This window comes from Pleurodeles waltl, chromosome 4_1 (genome assembly GCF_031143425.1).
Source record: "Pleurodeles waltl isolate 20211129_DDA chromosome 4_1, aPleWal1.hap1.20221129, whole genome shotgun sequence".
In the NCBI taxonomy this organism is placed as follows: Eukaryota; Metazoa; Chordata; class Amphibia; order Caudata; family Salamandridae; genus Pleurodeles; species Pleurodeles waltl.
The window spans coordinates 40202920-40224165 of record NC_090442.1 but is presented as its reverse complement, the minus strand read 5'-3'; the positions used below and the strand labels follow the sequence as shown (position 1 = coordinate 40224165).

Below are 21246 nucleotides of genomic sequence, written 5' to 3'. Positions count from 1 at the left end.
TCTTGCAGATTACCCTCAATGCCGCAATGGATAGGGCACTACTCTCACAGACCAGGGTGTGTAAGTTTAAGTCTATCTGAGGTGCACACCCTGAACTAATACATTTTTGCTGAAACCTAATCATATTGTTTACTCTTCCTCGTAGCAGCTTGCCAGGGTGATAGTATATTGCAACAGAACCATTCCACTTCTTCACTGAAAAGAGTCATGCTGGTTACCCAAATGTGCAGCGTGTCATTTTATACAACTTTCTTTATTGAAATTAAACTTGGACTCACTTGAAATATTCTCTTTCAAAATGAATGTTTTGAGCTGCTGTGAATTTTATTTCTAGAAGTGGTGACAGGCTTTCAGGTACGTGCTTAGGTGAAGGCCCTGTTCATGTCACTTCTATAAGCTAATTCAGGGAGCAAATTAGCAAGTCAAGAAATGGGAAGTCTGAACTACTGTCAAAGCAGTTTCATTCTCTTTTCAAATAATCCAAAAATACCATTGCAGCATAAAACAGAGTATTCAATAAAAGAAGAAAGGAGGATTAACGGCAAAAAAGCACAGCATAAGATATGAAACTTTGGAAATTATCTAGATATTGTTTGAAAAAACTCCTTTGATGGAAAGAAGATAAAGAACGGTATGGGATCCTGTCCTGCGCACCTGTAATTGATATGTTCCACATCCATTCATACCACCTAACCCTAAACACCCAAACATATTGCAGTCAGTGACCATGTGGCCTAATGGATAAGGCTTCTGACTTCGGATCAGAAAGTTAAGGGTTCGAGTCCCTTCATGGTTGAGTCTTTTTCTCACAGCACCCAACTTATCTTTACATACAAACTGGAAACACACTCTTACAATACTCCTTTCACTCTCACTCATTAAGAAAGCCCAATGCAAACTGCACAATCAGTCACGTTATGCCTTCAGCATTGCTACTTTTCTGTCTTTCTGCCATACCAAAGTACCTCTTCATAAATGCCACGGATATGCAATACGTATACAACAATATGACATGGCACAATCATTCTGAACAGAACTGTGGGTAGATTCAGTGCAGGGAGTGTGTGCGTGCAGAAAGCAGAAACTATGCATGGGTAGAAGCTCTATGATTTTCTCCAGGAATAATGCAAATTGTCGCTCAGAAAAAGTATAGTACTAGAGAAGAATCATAAAGGATTGACACAATTGCTGCTTTTGCTGTTCCCCCAGTTGTGTAATCTGTCAAGGACTGGTCTCTTGCAGACTGAGGCACCTAGTTGCAATTGTGTGGTAAAAATAACCCTTACAACCATTTTTGCTATAAACTTGAGATCTTTCTGAGATACTATCTCACAGACTTCTTATGAATGAGGAACTCTGAAATTGTCACATTCCAATTTGTACGTCCTTAAAACTCTGCTGGTTATTCAAATGGACAGATTGTTTTTTAAATTCCTTTCTGTCTCGAGTTGTAGTTATATTGATACAGAGGCATAATTGTTGAATGATATATATTGGTTTGATTGAAATATGTTCGTAGAGGTGGTAATAGGCTTTCTGTGTCTGTCTGAGAGCAAGGACCGTTTAACGTCTTTTTCCAAGAGCAGTTTGTTGTGAAAGATATCAGGCAAAGGAGTATGTATTGTGATGTGGTTCTCTGACTGCTTCTGTCCACTTGCCAAAAGTTCCAAGGCCCTATGATAGCTCAAAAACGGTAAGATTGAAGTGGTGGGTGCCGGAGGTTTAAAATGGTCAGTTTAATTAAAGACAGAAAAGTGAAACGAATGACTGCAGAAATACTGTATGTGGCCATGAACTGAGATGAAAGGATGATTTTGGAACTCTGTCTTGCAGATTACCCTCAATGCTGCAATGGATAGGGCACTACTCTCACAGACCAGGGGGTGTAAGTTTAAGTCTATCTGAGGTGCACACCCTGAACTAATACATTTTTGCTGACCCCTAATCATATTGTTTACTCTTCCTCGTAGCAGCTTGCCAGGATGATAGTATATTGCAACAGAACCATTCCACTTCTTCACTGAAAAGAGTCATGCTGGTTACCCAAATGTGCAGCGTGTCATTTTATACAGCTTTCTTTATTGAAATTAAACTTGGACTCACTTGAAATATTCTCTTTCAAAATGAATGTTTTGAGCTGCTGTGAATTTTATTTCTAGAGGTGGTGACAGGCTTTCAGGTACGTGCTTAGGTCAAGGCCCTGTTCATGTCACTTGTGTAAGCTAATTCAGGGAGCAAATTAGCAAGTCAAGAAATGGGAAGTCTGAACTACTGTCAAAGCAGTTTCATTCTCTTTTCAAATAATCCAAAAAAAACATTGCAGCATAAAACAGAGTATTCAATCAAAGAAGAAAGGAGGATTAACGGCAAAAAAGCACAGCATAAGATATGAAACTTTGGAAATTATCTAGATATTGTTTGAAAAAACTCCTTTGATGGAAAGAAGATGAAGAACGGTATGGGATCCTGTCCTGCACACCTGTAATTGATATGTGTAGGAAAGTACCATCTTGCCTGGCATGTTACCCCCATTTTTCACTGTATATATGTTGTTTTAGTTGTATGTGTCACTGGGACCCTGGTAACCCAGGGCCCCAGTGCTCATAAGTGTGCCTGAATGTGTTACCTGTGTAGTGACTAACTGTCTCACTGAGGCTCTGCTAATCAGAACCTCAGTGGTTATGCTCTCTCATTTCTTTCCAAATTGTCACTGACAGGCTAGTGACCATTTTTACCAATTTACATTGGCTTACTGGAACACCCTTATAATTCCCTAGTATATGGTACTGAGGTACCCAGGGTATTGGGGTTCCAGGAGATCCCTATGGGCTGCAGCATTTCTTTTGCCACCCATAGGGAGCTCTGACAATTCTTACACAGGCCTGCCACTGCAGCCTGAGTGAAATAACGTCCACGTTATTTCACAGCCATTTTACACTGCACTTAAGTAACTTATAAGTCACCTATATGTCTAACCTTACCTGGTAAAGGTTAGGTGCAAAGTTACTTAGTGTGAGGGCACCCTGGCACTAGCCAAGTTGCCCCCACATTGTTCAGAGCCAATTCACTGAACTTTGTGAGTGCGGGGACACCATTACACGCGTGCACTACATATAGGTCACTACCTATATGTAGCTTCACCATGGTAACTCCGAATATGGCCATGTAACATGTCTATGATCATGGAATTGCCCCCTCTATGCCATCCTGGCATTGTTGGTACAATTCCATGATCCCAGTGGTCTGTAGCACAGACCCTGGTACTGCCAGACTGCCCTTCCTGGGGTTTCACTGCAGCTGCTGCTGCTGCCAACCCCTCAGACAGGCAGCTGCCCTCCTGGGGTCCAGCCAGGCCTGGCCCAGGATGGCAGAACAAAGAACTTCCTCTGAGAGAGGGTGTGACACCCTCTCCCTTTGGAAAATGGTGTGAAGGCAGGGGAGGAGTAGCCTCCCCCAGCCTATGGAAATGCTTTGTTGGGCACAGATGTGCCCAATTCTGCATAAGCCAGTCTACACCGGTTCAGGGACCCCTTAGCCCCTGCTCTGGCGCAAAACTGGACAAAGGAAAGGGGAGTGACCACTCCCCTGACCTGCACCTCCCCTGGGAGGTGTCCAGAGCTCCTCCAGTGTGCTCCAGACCTCTGCCATCTTGGAAACAGAGGTGCTGCTGGCACACTGGACTGCTCTGAGTGGCCAGGTGACGTCAGAGACTCCTTGTGATAGGCTCCTTCAGGTGTTAGTAGCCTTTCCTCTCTCCTAGGTAGCCAAACCCTCTTTTCTGGCTATTTAGGGTCTCTGTCTCTGGGGAAACTTTAGATAACGAATGCATGAGCTCAGCCGAGTTCCTCTGCATCTCTCTCTTCACCTTCTGATAAGGAATCGACCGCTGACCGCGCTGGAAGCCTGCAAACCTGCAACATAGTAGCAAAGACGACTACTGCAACTCTGTAACGCTGATCCTGCCGCCTTCTCGACTGTTTTCCTGCTTGTGCATGCTGTGGGGGTAGTCTGCCTCCTCTCTGCACCAGAAGCTCCGAAGAAATCTCCCGTGGGTCGACGGAATCTTCCCCCTGCAACCGCAGGCACCAAAAAGCTGCATTACCGGTCCCTTGGGTCTCCTCTCAGCACGACGAGCGAGGTCCCTCGAATCCAGCGACGCTGTCCAAGTGACCCCCACAGTCCAGTGACTCTTCAGCCCAAGTTTGGTGGTGGTAAGTCCTTGCCTCACCTCGCTGGGCTGCATTGCTGGGAACCGCGACTTTGCAAGCTACTCCGGCCCCTGTGCACTTCCGGCGGAAATCCTTCGTGCACAGCCAAGCCTGGGTCCACGGCACTCTAACCTGCATTGCACGACTTTCTAAGTTGGTCTCCGGCGACGTGGGACTCCTTTGTGCAACTTCGGCGAGCACCGTTTCACCCATCCTCGTAGTGCCTGTTTCTGGCACTTCTCCGGGTGCTACCTGCTTCAGTGAGAGCTCTTTGTCTTGCTCGACGGCTCCTCTCTCTGCAGGTCCAATTTGCGACCTCCTGGTCTCTCCAGGGCCCCAGCAGCGTCCAAAAACGTCAAACGCACGATTTGCGTGTAGCAAGGCTTGTTGGCGTCCATCCGGCGGGAAAACACATCTGCACGACTCTCCAAGGCGTGGGGGATCCATCCTCCAAAGGGGAAGTCTCTAGCCCTTGTCGTTCCTGCAGTATTCACAGTTCTTCAGCCTAGTAAGAGCTTCTTTGCACCAACCGCTGGCATTTCTTGGGCATCTGCCCATCTCCGAGTTGCTTGTGACTTTTGGACTTGGTCCCCTTGTTCCACAGGTACCCTCAGTCAGGAATCCATCGTTGTTGCATTGCTGATTTGTGTTTTCCTTGCATTTTCCCTCTAACACGACTATTTTGTCCTTAGGGGAACTTTGGTGCACTTTGCACTCACTTTTCAGGGTCTTGGGGAGGGTTATTTTTCTAACTCTCACTATTTTCTAATAGTCCCAGCGACCCTCTACAAGGTCACATAGGTTTGGGGTCCATTCGTGGTTCGCATTCCACTTCTGGAGTATATGGTTTGTGTTGCCCCTATCCCTATGTTTCCCCATTGCATCCTATTGTAACTATACATTGTTTGCACTGTTTTCTAAGACTATACTGCATATTTTTGCTATTGTGTATATATATCTTGTGTATATTTCCTATCCTCTCACTGAGGGTACACTCTAAGATACTTTGGCATATTGTCATAAAAATAAAGTACCTTTATTTTTAGTATAACTGTGTATTGTGTTTTCTTATGATATTGTGCATATGACACTAAGTGGTACTGTAGTAGCTTCACACGTCTCCTAGTTCAGCCTAAGCTGCTCTGCTAAGCTACCATTATCTATCAGCCTAAGCTGCTAGACACCCTATACACTAATAAGGGATAACTGGGCCTGGTGCAAGGTGCAAGTACCCCTTGGTACTCACTACAAGCCAGTCCAGCCTCCTACAATATGTTCCACATCCATTCATACCACCTAACCCTAAACACCCAAACATATTGCAGTCAGTGACCATGTGGCCTAATGTCTAAGGCTTCTGACTTCGGATCAGAAGATTGAGGGTTGGAGTCCCTTCATGGTTGAGTCTTTTTCTCACAGCACCCAACTTATCATTACATAAAAACTGGAAACACACTCTTACAATACTCCTTTCACTCTCACTCATTAAGAAAGCCCAATGCAAACTGCACAATCAGTCACGTTATGCCTTCAGCATTGCTACTTTTCTGTCTTTCTGCCATACCAAAGTACCTCTTCATAAATGCCTTGGATATGCAATACGTATACAACAATATGACATGGCACAATCATTCTGAACAGAACTGTGGGTAGATTCAGTGCAGGGAGTGTGTGCGTGCAGAAAGCAGAAACTATGCATGGGTAGAAGCTCTATGATTTTCTCCAGGAATAATGCAAATTGTCCCTCAGAAAAAGTATAGTACTAGAGAAGAATCATAAAGGATTGACACAATTGCTGCCTTTGCTGTTGCCCCAGTTGTGTAATCTGTCAAGGACTGGTCTCTTGCAGACTGAGGCACCTAGTTGCAATTGTGTGGTAAAAATAACCCTTACAACCATTTTTGCTATAAACTTGAGATCTTTCTGAGATTCTATCTCACAGACTTCTTATGAATGAGGAACTCTGAAATTGTCACATTCCAATTTGTACGTCCTTAAAACTATGCTGGTTATTCAAATGGGCAGATTGTTTTTTAAATTCCTTTCTGTCTCGAGTTGTAGTTATATTGATACAGAGGCATAATTGTTGAATGATATATATTGGTTTGATTGAAATATGTTCGTAGAGGTGGTGATAGGCTTTCTGTGTCTGTCTGAGAGCAAGGACTGGTTAACGTCTTTTTCCAAGAGCAGTTTGTTGTGAAAGGTATCAGGCAAAGGAGTATGTATTGTGATGTGGTTCTCTGACTGCTTCTGTCCACTTTCCAAAAGTTCCAAGGCCCTATGATAGCACAAAAACGGTAAGATTGAAGTGGTGGGTGCCGGAGGTTTAAAATGGTCAGTTTAATTAAAGACAGAAAAGTGAAACGAATGACTGCAGAAATACTGTATGTGGCCATGAACTGAGATGAAAGAATGATTTTGGGACTCTGTCTTGCAGATTACCCTCAATGGCGCAATGGATAGGGCACTACTCTCACAGACCAGGGTGTGTAAGTTTAAGTCTATCGGAGGTGCACACCCTGAACTAATACATTTTTGCTGAAACCTAATCATATTGTTTACTCTTCCTCGTAGCAGCTTGCCAGGGTGATAGTATATTGCAACAGAACCATTCCACTTCTTCACTGAAAAGAGTCATGCTGGTTACCCAAATGTGCAGCGTGTCATTTTATACAACTTTCTTTATTGAAATTAAACTTGGACTCACTTGAAATATTCTCTTTCAAAATGAATGTTTTGAGCTGCTGTGAATTTTATTTCTAGAGGTGGTGACAGGCTTTTAGGTACTTGCTTAGGTCAAGGCCCTGTTCATGTCACTTGTATAAGCTAATTCAGGGAGCAAATTAGCAAGTCAAGAAATGGGAAGTCTGAACTACTGTCAAAGCAGTTTCATTCTCTTTTCAAATAATCCAAAAATACCATTGCAGCATAAAACAGAGTATTCAATAAAAGAAGAAAGGAGGATTAACGGCAAAAAAGCACAGCATAAGATATGAAACTTTGGAAATTATCTAGATATTGTTTGAAAAAACTCCTTTGATGGAAAGAAGATGAAGAACGGTATGGGATCCTGTCCTGCGCACCTGTAATTGATATGTTCCACATCCATTCATACCACCTAACCCTAAACACTCAACCATATTGCAGTCAGTGACCATGTGGCCTAATGGATAAGGAGTCTCACTTCGGATCAGAAGATTGAGGGTTCGAGTCCCTTCATGGTTGAGTCTTTTTCTCACAGCACACAACTTATCTTTTCATACAAACTGGAAACACACTCTTACAATACTCCTTTCACTCTCACTCCTTAAGAAACCCCAATGCAAACTGCACAATCAGTCACGTTATGCCTTCAGCATTGCTACTTTTCTGTCTTTCTGCCATACCAAAGTACCTCTTCATAAATGCCACTGATATGCAATACGTACACAACAATATGACATGGCACAATCATTCTGAACAGAACTGTGGGTAGATTCAGTGCAGGGAGTGTGTGCGTGCAGAAAGCAGAAACTATGCATGGGTAGAAGCTCTATGATTTTCTCCAGGAATAATGCAAATAGTCCCTCAGAAAAAGTATAGTACTAGAGAAGAATCATAAAGGATTGACACAATTACTGCCTTTGCTGTTGCCCCAGTTGTGTAATCTGTCAAGGACTGGTCTCTTGCAGATTGAGGCACCTAGTTGCAATTGTGTGGTATAAATCACCCTTACAACTATTTTTGCTATAAACTTGAGATCTTTCTGAGATACTATCTCACAGACTTCTTATGAATGAGGAACTCTGAAATTGTCACATTCCAATTTGTACGTCCTTAAAACTCTGCTGGTTATTCAAATGGGCAGATTGTTTTTTAAATTCCTTTCTGTCTCGAGTTGTAGTTATGTTGCTACAGAGGCATAATTGTTGAATGATATATATTGGTTTGATTGAAATATGTTCGTAGAGGTGGTGAAAGGCTTTCTGTGTCTGTCTGAGAGCAAGGACCGGTTAACGTCTTTTTCCAAGAGCAATTTGTTGTGAAAGGTATCAGGCAAAGGAGTATGTATTGTGATGTGGTTCTCTGACTGCTTCTGTCCACTTGCCAAAAGTTCCAAGGCCCTATGATAGCACAAAAACGGTAAGATTGAAGTGGTGGGTGCCGGAGGTTTAAAATGGTCAGTTTAATTAAAGACAGAAAAGTGAAACGAATGACTGCAGAAATACTGTATGTGGCCATGAACTGAGATGAAAGGATGATTTTGGAACTCTGTCTTGCAGATTACCCTCAATGCCGCAATGGATAGGGCACTACTCTCACAGACCAGGGGGTGTAAGTTTAAGTCTATCTGAGGTGCACACCCTGAACTAATACATTTTTGCTGACCCCTAATCATATTGTTTACTCTTCCTCGTAGCTTGCCAGGATGATAGTATATTGCAACAGAACCATTCCACTTCTTCACTGAAAAGAGTCATGCTGGTTACCCAAATGTGCAGCGTGTCATTTTATACAGCTTTCTTTATTGAAATTAAACTTGGACTCACTTGAAATATTCTCTTTCAAAATGAATGTTTTGAGCTGCTGTGAATTTTATTTCTAGAGGTGGTGACAGGCTTTCAGGTACGTGCTTAGGTCAAGGCCCTGTTCATTTCACTTGTGTAAGCTAATTCAGGGAGCAAATTAGCAAGTCAAGAAATGGGAAGTCTGAACTACTGTCAAAGTAGTTTCATTCTCTTTTCAAATAATCCAAAAATACCATTGCAGCATAAAACAGAGTATTCAATCAAAGAAGAAAGGAGGATTAACGACAAAAAAGCACAGCATAAGATATGAAACTTTGGAAATTATCTAGATATTGTTTGAAAAAACTCCTTTGATGGAAAGAAGATGAAGAACGGTATGGGATCCTGTCCTGCGCACCTGTAATTGATATGTTCCTCATCCATTCATACCACCTAACCCTAAACACCCAAACATATTGCAGTCAGTGACCATGTGGCCTAATGGATAAGGCCTCTGACTTTGGATCAGAAGATTGAGGGTTCGAGTCCCTTCATGGTTGAGTCTTTTTCTCACAGCACCCAACTTATCTTTACATAAAAAACTGGAAACACACTCTCACAATACTCCTTTCACTCTCACTCATTAAGAAAGCCCAATGCAAACTGCACAATCAGTCACGTTATGCCTTCAGCATTGCTACTTTTCTGTCTTTCTGCCATACCAAAGTACCTCTTCATAAATGCCTTGGATATGCAATACGTATACAACAATATGACATGGCACAATCATTCTGAACAGAACTGTGGGTAGATTCAGTGCAGGGAGTGTGTGCGTGCAGAAAGCAGAAACTATGCATGGGTAGAAGCTCTATGATTTTCTCCAGGAATAATGCAAATTGTCCCTCAGAAAAAGTATAGTACTAGAGAAGAATCATAAAGGATTGACACAATTGCTGCCTTTACTGTTGCCCCAGTTGTGTAATCTGTCAAGGACTGGTCTCTTGCAGACTGAGGCAGCTAGTTGCAATTGTGTGGTAAAAATAACCCTTACAACCATTTTTGCTATAAACTTGAGATCTTTCTGAGATACTATCTCACAGACTTCTTATGAATGAGGAACTCTGAAATTGTCACATTCCAATTTGTACGTCCTTAAAACTATGCTGGTTATTCAAATGGGCAGATTGTTTTTTAAATTCCTTTCTGTCTCGAGTTGTAGTTATATTGATACAGAGGCATAATTGTTGAATGATATATATTGGTTTGATTGAAATATGTTCGTAGAGGTGGTGATAGGCTTTCTGTGTCTGTCTGAGAGCAAGGACTGGTTAACGTCTTTTTCCAAGAGCAGTTTATTGTGAAAGGTATCAGGCAAAGGAGTATGTATTGTTATGTGGTTCTCTGACTGCTTCTGTCCACTTGCCAAAAGTTCCAAGGCCCTATGATAGCACAAAAACGGTAAGATTGAAGTGGTGGGTGCCGGAGTTTTAAAATGGTCAGTTTAATTAAAGACAGAAAAGTGAAACGAATGACTGCAGAAATACTGTATGTGGCCATGAACTGAGATGAAAGGATGATTTTGGAACTCTGTCTTGCAGATTACCCTCAATGCCGCAATGGATAGGGCACTACTCTCACAGACCAGGGTGTGTAAGTTTAAGTCTATCTGAGGTGCACACCCTGAACTAATACATTTTTGCTGAAACCTAATCATATTGTTTACTCTTCCACGTAGCAGCTTGCCAGGGTGATAGTATATTGCAACAGAACCATTCCACTTCTTCACTGAAAAGTGTCATGCTGGTTACCCAAATGTGCAGCGTGTCATTTTATACAGCTTTCTTTATTGAAATTAAACTTGGACTCACTTGAAATATTCTCTTTCAAAATGAATGTTTTGAGCTGCTGTGAATTTTATTTCTAGAGGTGGTGACAGGCTTTCAGGTACGTGCTTAGGTCAAGGCCCTGTTCATGTCACTTGTATAAGCTAATTCAGGGAGCAAATTAGCAAGTCAAGAAATGGGAAGTCTGAACTACTGTCAAAGCAGTTTCATTCTCTTTTCAAATAATCCATAAAATACCATTGCAGCATAAAACAGAGTATTCAATAAAAGAAGAAAGGAGGATTAACAGCAAAAAAGCACATCATAAGATATGAAACTTTGGAAATTAGCTAGATATTGTTTGAAAAAACTCCTTTGATGGAAAGAAGATGAAGAACGGTATGGGATCCTGTCCTGCGCACCTGTAATTGATATGTTCCACATCCATTCATACCACCTAACCCTAAACACCCAAACATATTGCAGTCAGTGACCATGTGGCCTAATGGATAAGGCGTCTGACTTTGGATCAGAAGATTGAGGGTATGAGTCCCTTCATGGTTGAGTCTTTTTCTCACAGCACCCAACTTATCTTTACATACAAACTGGAAATACACTCTTACAATACTCCTTTCACTCTCACTCATTAAGAAAGCCCAATGCAAACTGCACAATCAGTCACATTATGCCTTCAGCATTGCTACTTTTCTGTCTTTCTGCCATACCAAAGTACCTCTTCATAAATGCCACGGATATGCAATACGTATACAACAATATGACATGGCACAATCATTCCGAACAGAACTGTGGGTAGATTCAGTGCAGGGAGTGTGTGAGTGCAGAAAGCAGAAACTATGCATGGGTAGAAGCTCTATGATTTTCTCCAGGAATTATGCAAATTGTCCCTCAGAAAAAGTATAGTACTAGAGAAGAATCATAAAGGATTGACACAATTGCTGCCTTTGCTGTTGCCCCAGTTGTGTAATCTGTCAAGGACTGGTCTCTTGCAGATTGATGCACCTAGTTGCAATTGTGTGGTAAAAATCACCCTTACAACCATTTTTGCTATAAACTTGAGATCTTTCTGAGATACTAGCTCACAGACTTCTTATGAATGAGGAACTCTGAAATTGTCACATTCCAATTTGTACGTCCTTAAAACTATGCTGGTTATTCAAATGGGCAGATTGTTTTTTAAATTCCTTTCTGTCTCTAGTTGTAGTTATATTGATACAGAGGCATAATTGTTGAATGATATATATTGGTTTGATTGAAATATGTTCGTAGAGGTGGTGATAGGCTTTCTGTGTCTGTCTGAGAGCAAGGACCGGTTAACGTCTTTTTCCAAGAGCAGTTTGTTGTGAAAGGTATCAGGCAAAAGAGTATGTATTGTGATGTGGTTCTCTGACTGCTTCTGTCCACTTCCCAAAAGTTCCAAGGCCCTATGATAGCACAAAAACTGTAAGATTGAAGTGGTGGGTGCCGGAGGTTTAAAATGGTCAGTTTAATTAAAGACAGAAAAGTGAAATGAATGACTGCAGAAATACTGTATGTGGCCATGAACTGAGATGAAAGGATGATTTTGGAACTCTGTCTTGCAGATTACCCTCAATGCCGCAATGGATAGGGCACTACTCTCACAGACAAGGGTGTGTAAGTTTAAGTCTATCTGAGGTGCACACCCTGAACTAATACATTTTTGCTGAAACCTAATCATATTGTTTACTCTTCCTCGTAGCAGCTTGTCAGGGTGATAGTATATTGCAACAGAATTATTCCACTTCTTCACTGAAAAGAGTCATGCTGGTTACCCAAATGTGCAGCGTGTCATTTTATACAGCTTTCTTTATTGAAATTAAACTTGGACTCACTTGAAATATTCTCTTTCAAAATGAATGTTTGAGCTGCTGTGAATTTTATTTCTAGAGGTGGTGACAGGCTTTCAGGTACGTGCTTAGGTCAAGGCCCTGTTCATGTCACTTGCATAAGCTAATTCAGGGAGCAAATTAGCAAGTCAAGAAATGGGAAGTCTGAACTACTGTCAAAGCAGTTTCATTCTCTTTTTAAATAATCCAAAAATACCATTGCAGCATAAAACAGAGTATTCAATAAAAGAAGAAAGGAGGATTAACGGCAAAAAAGCACAGCATAAGATATGAAACTTTGGAAATTATCTAGATATTGTTTGAAAAAACTCCTTTGATGGAAAGAAGATGAAGAACGGTATGGGATCCTGTCCTGCGCACCTGTAATTGATATGTTCCACATCCATTCATACCACCTAACCCTAAACACCCAAACATGTGGCTGTCAGTGACCATGTGGCGTAATGGATAAGGCGTCTGACTTCGGATCAGAAGATTGAGGGTTCGAGTCCCTTCATGGTTGAGTCTTTTTCTCACAGCACCCAACTTATCTTTACATACAAACTGGAAACACACTCTTACAATACTCCTTTCACTCTCACTCATTAAGAAAGCCCAATGCAAACTGCACAATCAGTCACGTTATGCCTTCCGCATTGCTACTTTTCTGTCTTTCTGCCATACCAAAGTACCTCTTCATAAATGCCACGGATATGCAATACGTATACAACAATATGACATGGCACAATCATTCTGAACAGAACTGTGGGTAGATTCAGTGCAGGGAGTGTGTGCGTGCAGAAAGCAGAAACTATGCATGGGTAGAAGCTCTATGATTTTCTCCAGGAATAATGCAAATTGTCCCTCAGAAAAAGTATAATACTAGAGAAGAATCATAAAGGATTGACACAATTGCTGCCTTTGCTGTTGCCCCAGTTGTGTAATCTGTCAAGGACTGGTCTCTTGCAGATTAAGGCACCTAGTTGCAATTGTGTGGTAAAAATCACCCTTACAACCATTTTTGCTATAAACTTGAGATCTTTCTGAGATACTATCTCACAGACTTCTTATGAATGAGGAACTCTGAAATTGTCACATTCCAAATTGTACGTCCTTAAAACTCTGCTGGTTATTCAAATGGGGAGATTGTTTTTTAAATTCCTTTCTGTCTCGAGTTGTAGTTATATTGATGCAGAGGCATAATTGTTGAATGATATATATTGGTTTGATTGAAATATGTTCGTAGAGGTGGTGATAGGCTTTCTGTGTCTGTCTGAGAGCAAGGACCGGTTAACGTCTTTTTCCAAGAGCAGTTTGTTGTGAAAGGTATCAGGCAAAGGAGTATGTATTGTGATGTGGTTCTCTGACTGCTTCTGTCCACTTGCCAAAAGTTCCAAGGCCCTATGATAGCACAAAAACTGTAAGATTGAAGTGGTGGGTGGCAGAGGTTTAAAATGGTCAGTTTAATTAAAGACAGAAAAGTGAAACGAATGACTGCAGAAATACTGTATGTGGCCATGAACTGAGATGAAAGGATGATTTTGGAACTTTGTCTTGCAGATTACCCTCAATGCCGCAATGGATAGGGCACTATTCTCACAGACCAGGGTGTGTAAGTTTAAGTCTATCTGAGGTGCACACCCTGAACTAATACATTTTTGCTGAAACCTAATCATATTGTTTACTCTTCCTCGTAGCAGCTTGCCAGGGTGATAGTATATTGAAACAGAACCATTCCACTTCTTCACTGAAAAGAGTCATGCTGGTTACCCAAATGTGCAGCGTGTCATTTTATACAGCTTTCTTTATTGAAATTAAACTTGGACTCACTTGAAATATTCTCTTTCAAAATGAATGTTTGAGCTGCTGTGAATTTTATTTCTAGAGGTGGTGACCGGCTTTCAGGTACGTGCTTAGGTCAAGGCCCTGTTCATGTCACTTGTATAAGCTAATTCAGGGAGCAAATTAGCAAGTCAAGAAATGGGAAGTCTGAACTGCTGTCAAAGCAGTTTCATTCTCTTTTCAAATAATCCAAAAATACCATTGCAGCATAAAACAGAGTATTCAATAAAAGAAGAAAGGAGGATTAACGGCAAAAAAGCACAGCATAAGATATGAAACTTTGGAAATTATCTAGATATTGTTTGAAAAAACTCCTTTGATGGAAAGAAGATGAAGAACGGTATGGGATCCTGTCCTGAGCACCTGTAATTGATATGTTCCACATCCATTCATACCACCTATCCCTAAACACCCAAACATGTAGATGTCAGTGACCATGTGGCCTAATGGATAAGGCGTCTGACTTTGGATCAGAAGATTGAGGGTTCGAGTCCCTTCATGGTTGAGTCTTTTTCTCACAGCACCCAACTTATCTTTACATACAAACTGGAAACACACTCTTACAATACTCCTTTCACTCTCACTCATTAAGAAAGCCCAATGCAAACTGCACAATCAGTCACGTTATGCCTTCCGCATTGCTACTTTTCAGTCTTTCTGCCATACCAAAGTACCTCTTCATAAATGCCACGGATATGCAATACGTATACAACAATATGACATGGCACAATCATTCTGAACAGAACTGTGGGTAGATTCAGTGCAGGGAGTGTGTGCGTGCAGAAAGCAGAAACTATGCATGGGTAGAAGCTCTATGATTTTCTCCAGGAATAATGCAAATTGTCCCTCTGAAAAAGTATAGTACTAGAGAAGAATCATAAAGGATTGACACAATTGCTGCCTTTGCTGTTGCCCCAGTTGTGTAATCTGTCAAGGACTGGTCTCTTGCAGATTGAGGCACCTAGTTGCAATTGTGTGGTAAAAATCACCCTTACAACCATTTTTGCTATAAACTTGAGATCTTTCTGAGATACTATCTCACAGACTTCTTATGAATGAGGAACTCTGAAATTGTCACATTTCAATTTGTACGTCCTTAAAACTCTGCTGGTTATTCAAATGGGCACATTGTTTTTTAAATTCCTTTCTGTCTCGAGTTGTAGTTATATTGATACAGAGGCATAATTGTTGAATGATATATATTGGTTTGATTGAAATATGTTCGTAGAGGTGGTGATAGGCTTTCTGTGTCTGTCTGAGAGCAAGGACCGGTTAACGTCTTTTTCTAAGAGCAGTTTGTTGTGAAAGGTATCAGGCAAAGGAGTATGTATTGTGATGTGGTTCTCTGACTGCTTCTGTCCACTTGCCAAAAGTTCCAAGGCCCTATGATAGCTCAAAAACTGTAAGATTGAAGTGGTGGGTGGCAGAGGTTTAAAATGGTCAGTTTAATTAAAGACAGAAAAGTGAAACGAATGACTGCAGAAATACTGTATGTGGCCATGAACTGAGATGAAAGGATGATTTTGGAACTTTGTCTTGCAGATTACCCTCAATGCCGCAATGGATAGGGCACTATTCTCACAGACCAGGGTGTGTAAGTTTAAGTCTATCTGAGGTGCACACCCTGAACTAATACATTTTTGCTGAAACCTAATCATATTGTTTACTCTTCCTCGTAGCAGCTTGCCAGGGTGATAGTATATTGCAACAGAACCATTCCACTTCTTCACTGAAAAGAGTCATGCTAGTTACCCAAATGTGCAGCGTGTCATTTTATACAGCTTTCTTTATTGAAATTAAACTTGGACTCACTTGAAATATTCTCTTTCAAAATGAATGTTTGAGCTGCTGTGAATTTTATTTCTAGAGGTGGTGACAGGCTTTCAGGTACGTGCTTAGGTCAAGGCCCTGTTCATGTCACTTGTATAAGCTAATTCAGGGAGCAAATTAGCAAGTCAAGAAATGGGAAGTCTGAAATACTGTCAAAGCAGTTTCATTCTCTTTTCAAATAATCCAAAAATACCATTGCAGCATAAAACAGAGTATTCAATAAAAGAAGAAAGGAGGATTAACAGCAAAAAAGCACATCATAAGATATGAAACTTTGGAAATTATCTAGATATTGTTTGAAAAAACTCCTTTGATGGAAAGAAGATGAAGAACGGTATGGGATCCTGTCTTGCGCACCTGTAATTGATATGTTCCACATCCATTCATACCACCTAACCCTAAACACCCAAACATATTGCAGTCAGTGACCATGTGGCCTAATGGATAAGGCGTCTGACTTCAGATCAGAAGATTGAGGGTTTGATTCCCTTCGTGGTTGAATCTTTTTCTCACAGCACCCAACTTATCTTTACATACAAACTGGAAACACACTCTTACAATACTCCTTTCACTCTCACTCATTAAGAAAGGCCAATGCAAACTGCACAATCAGTCACGTTATGCCTTCAGCATTGCTACTTTTCTGTCTTTCTGCCATACCAAAGTACCTCTTCATAAATGCCACGGATATGCAATACGTATACAACAATATGACACAGCACAATCATTCCGAACAGAACTGTGGGTAGATTCAGTGCAGGGAGTGTGTGCGTGCAGAAAGCAGAAACTATGCATGGGTAGAAGCTCTATGATTTTCTCCAGGAATAATGCAAATTCTCCCTCAGAAAAAGTATAGTACTAGAGAAGAATCATAAAGGATTGACACAATTGCTGCCTTTGCTGTTGCCCCAGTTGTGTAATCTGTCAAGGACTGGTCTCTTGCAGATTGATGCACCTAGTTGCAATTGTGTGGTAAAAATCACCCTTACAACAATTTTTGCTATAAACTTGAGATCTTTCTGAGATACTAGCTCACAGACTTCTTATGAATGAGGAACTCTGAAATTGTCACATTCCAATTTGTACGTCCTTAAAACTATGCTGGTTATTCAAATGGGCAGATTGTTTTTTAAATTCCTTTCTGTCTCTAGTTGTAGTTATATTGATACAGAGGCATAATTGTTGAATGATATATATTGGTTTGATTGAAATATGTTCGTAGAGGTGGTGATAGGCTTTCTGTGTCTGTCTGAGAGCAAGTACCGGTTAACGTCTTTTTCCAAGAGCAGTTTGTTGTGAAAGGTATCAGGCAAAAGAGTATGTATTGTGATGTGGTTCTCTGACTGCTTCTGTCCACTTGCCAAAAGTTCCAAGGCCCTATGATAGCACAAAAACTGTAAGATTGAAGTGGTGGGTGCCGGAGGTTTAAAATGGTCAGTTTAATTAAAGACAGAAAAGTGAAATGAATGACTGCAGAAATACTGTATGTGGCCATGAACTGAGATGAAAGGATGATTTTGGAACTCTGTCTTGCAGATTACCCTCAATGCCGCAATGGATAGGGCACTACTCTCACAGACAAGGGTGTGTAAGTTTAAGTCTATCTGAGGTGCACACCCTGAACTAATACATTTTTGCTGAAACCTAATCATATTGTTTACTCTTCCTCGTAGCAGCTTGCCAGGGTGATAGTATATTGCAACAGAACCATTCCACTTCTTCACTGAAAAGAGTCATGCTGGTTACCCAAATGTGCAGCGTGTCATTTTATACAGCTTTCTTTATTGAAATTAAACTTGGACTCACTTGAAATATTCTCTTTCAAAATGAAAGTTTTGAGCTGCTGTGAATTTTGCTGTGAGGTGGTGACAGGCTTTCAGGTACGTGCTTAGGTCAAGGCCCTGTTCATGTCACTTGTATAAGCTAATTCAGGGAGCAAATTAGCAAGTCAAGAAATGGGAAGTCTGAACTGCTGTCAAAGCAGTTTCATTCTCTTTTCAAATAATCCAAAAATACCATTGCAGCATAAAACAGAGTATTCAATAAAAGAAGAAAGGAGGATTAACGGCAAAAAAGCACAGCATAAGATATGAAACTTTGGAAATTATCTAGATATTGTTTGAAAAAACTCCTTTGATGGAAAGAAGATGAAGAACGGTATGGGATCCTGTCCTGCGCACCTGTAATTGATATGTTCCACATCCATTCATACCACCTAACCCTAAACACCCATACTTGTTGCAGTCAGTGACCATGTGGCCTAATGGATAAGGCGTCTGACTTCGGATTAGAAGATTGAGCGTTCGAGTCCCTTCGTGGTTGAGTCTTTTTCTCACAGCACCCAACTTATCTTTACATACAAACTGGAGGCACACTCTTACAATACTCCTTTCACTCTCACTCATTAAGAAAGCCGAATGCAAACTGCATAATCAGTCACGTTATGCCTTCCGCATTGCTACTTTTCTGTCTTTCTGCCATACCAAAGTACCTCTTCATAAATGCCACGGATACGCAATACGTATACAACAATATGATATGGCACAATCATTCTGAACAGAACTGTGGGTAGATTCAGTGCAGGGAGTGTGTGCGTGCAGAAAGCAGAAACTATGCATGCGTAGAAACTCTATGATTTTCTCCAGGAATAATGCAAATTGTCCCTCAGAAAAAATATAGTACTGGAGAAGAATCATAAAGGATTGACACAATTGCTGCCTTTGCTGTTGCCCCAATTGTGTAATCTGTCAAGGACTGGTCTCTTGCAGATTGAGGCACCTAGTTGCAATTGTGTGGTATAAATCACCCTTACAACCATTTTTGCTATAAACTTGAGATCTTTCTGAGATACTATCTCACAGACTTCTTATGAATAAGGAACTCTGAAATTGTCACATTCCAATTTGTACATCCTTAAAACTCTGCTGGTTATTCAAATGGGCAGATTGTTTTTTAAATTCCTTTCTGTCTCGAGTTGTAGTTATATTGATACAGAGGCATAATTGTTGAATGATATATATTGGTTTGATTGAAATATGTTCGTAGAGGTGGTGATAGGCTTTCTGTGTCTGTCTGAGAGCAAGGACCGGTTAAAGTCTTTTTCCAAGAGCAATTTGTTGTGAAAGGTATCAGGCAAAGGAGTATGTATTGTGATGTGGTTCTCTGACTGCTTCTGTCCACTTGCCAAAAGTTCCAAGGCCCTATGAAAGCACAAAAACGGTAAGATTGAAGTGGTGGGTGCCGGAGGTTTAAAATGGTCAGTTTAATTAAAGACAGAAAAGTGAAACGAATGACTGCAGAAATACTGTATGTGGCCATGAACTGAGATGAAAGGATGATTTTGGAACTCTGTCTTGCAGATTACAATCAATGCCGCAATGGATAGGGCACTACTCTCACAGACCAGGGTGTGTAAGTTTAAGTCTATCTGAGGTGCACACCCTGAACTAATATATTTTTGCTGAAACCTAATCATATTGTTTACTCTTCCTCGTAGCAGCTTGCCAGGGTGATAGTATATTGCACAGAACCATTCCACTTCTTCACTGAAAAGAGTCATGCTTGTTACCCAAATGTGCAGCGTGTCATTTTATACAGCTTTCTTTATTGAAATTAAACTTGGACTCACTTGAAATATTCTCTTTCAAAATGAATGTTTGAGCTGCTGTGAATTTTATTTCTAGAGGTGGTGACCGGCTTTCAGGTACGTGCTTAGGTCAAGGCCCTGTTCATGTCACTTGTATAAGCTAATTCAGGGAGCAAATTAGCAAGTCAAGAAATGGGAAGTCTGAACTACTGTCAAAGCAGTTTCATCCTCTTTTCAAATAATCCAAAAATACCATTGCAGCATAAAACAGAGTATTCAATAAAAGAAGAAAGGAGGATTAACGGCAAAAAAGCACAGCATAAGATATAAAACTTTGGAAATTATCTAGATATTGTTTGAAAAAACTCCTTTGATGGAAAGAAGATGAAGAACGGTATGGGATCCTGTCCTGCGCACCTGTAAATTGATATGTTCCACATCCATTCATACCACCTAACCCTAAACACCCAAACATGTTGATGTCAGTGACCATGTGGCCTAATGGATAAGGAGTCTGACTTTGGATCAGAAGATTGAGGGTTCGAGTCCCTTCATGGTTGAGTCTGTTTCTCACAGCACCCAACTTATCTTTACATACAAACTGGAAACACACTCTTACAATACTCCTTTCACTCTCACTCATTAAGAAAGCCCAATGCAAACTGCACAATCAGTCACGTTATGCCTTCCGCATTGCTACTTTTCTGTCTTTCTGCCATACCAAAGTACCTCTTCATAAATGCCACGGATATGCAATACGTATACAACAATATGACATGGCACAATCATTCTGAACAGAACTGTGGGTAGATTCAGTGCAGGGAGTGTGTGCGTGCAGAAAGCAGAAACTATGCATGGGTAGAAGCTCTATGATTTTCTCCAGGAATAATGCAAATTGTCCCTCTGAAAAAGTATAGTACTAGAGAAGAATCATAAAGGATTGACACAATTGCTGCCTTTGCTGTTGCCCCAGTTGTGTAATCTGTCAAGGACTGGTCTCTTGCAGATTGAGGCACCTAGTTGCAATTGTGTGGTAAAAATCACCCTTACAACCATTTTTGCTATAAACTTGAGATCTTTCTGAGATACTATCTCACAGACTTCTTATGAATGAGGAACTCTGAAATTGTCACATTTCAATTTGTACGTCCTTAAAACTCTGCTGGTTATTCAAATGGGCAGATTGTTTTTTAAATTCCTTTCTGTCTCGAGTTGTAGTTATATTGATACAGAGGCATAATTGTTGAATGATATATATTGGTTTGATTGAAATATGTTCGTAGAGGTGGTGATAGGCTTCCTGTGTCTGTCTGAGAGCAAGGACCGGTTAACGTCTTTTTCCAAGAGCAGTTTGTTGTGAAAGGTATCAGGCAAAGGAGTATGTATTGTGATGTGGTTCTCTGACTGCTTCTGTCCACTTGCCAAAAGTTCCAAGGCCCTATGATAGCACAAAAACTGTAAGATTGAAGTGGTGGGTGCCAGAGGTTTAAAATGGTCAGTTTAATTAAAGACAGAAAAGTGAAACGAATGACTGCAGAAATACTGTATGTGGCCATGAACTGAGATGAAAGGATGATTTTGGAACTCTGTCTTGCAGATTAC

At 40.8% G+C, this 21246-nt stretch overlaps 3 non-coding genes across 3 annotated transcripts; all 3 read left to right on the top strand.

The window, feature by feature from the left end:
* Window positions 1-723: 723 nt before the first annotated feature.
* Window positions 724-796, top strand: TRNAR-UCG (transfer RNA arginine (anticodon UCG)). The gene has a single exon. It is a non-coding gene; the product is annotated as a tRNA-Arg (tRNA).
* Window positions 797-9185: 8389 nt separating this feature from the next.
* On the top strand, window positions 9186-9258 carry TRNAQ-UUG (transfer RNA glutamine (anticodon UUG)). Its single transcript has one exon. It is a non-coding gene; the product is annotated as a tRNA-Gln (tRNA).
* A 5402-nt stretch (window positions 9259-14660) lies between these two features.
* On the top strand, window positions 14661-14733 carry TRNAQ-UUG (transfer RNA glutamine (anticodon UUG)). The gene has a single exon. It is a non-coding gene; the product is annotated as a tRNA-Gln (tRNA).
* The last annotated feature ends 6513 nt before the right edge of the window (window positions 14734-21246 follow it).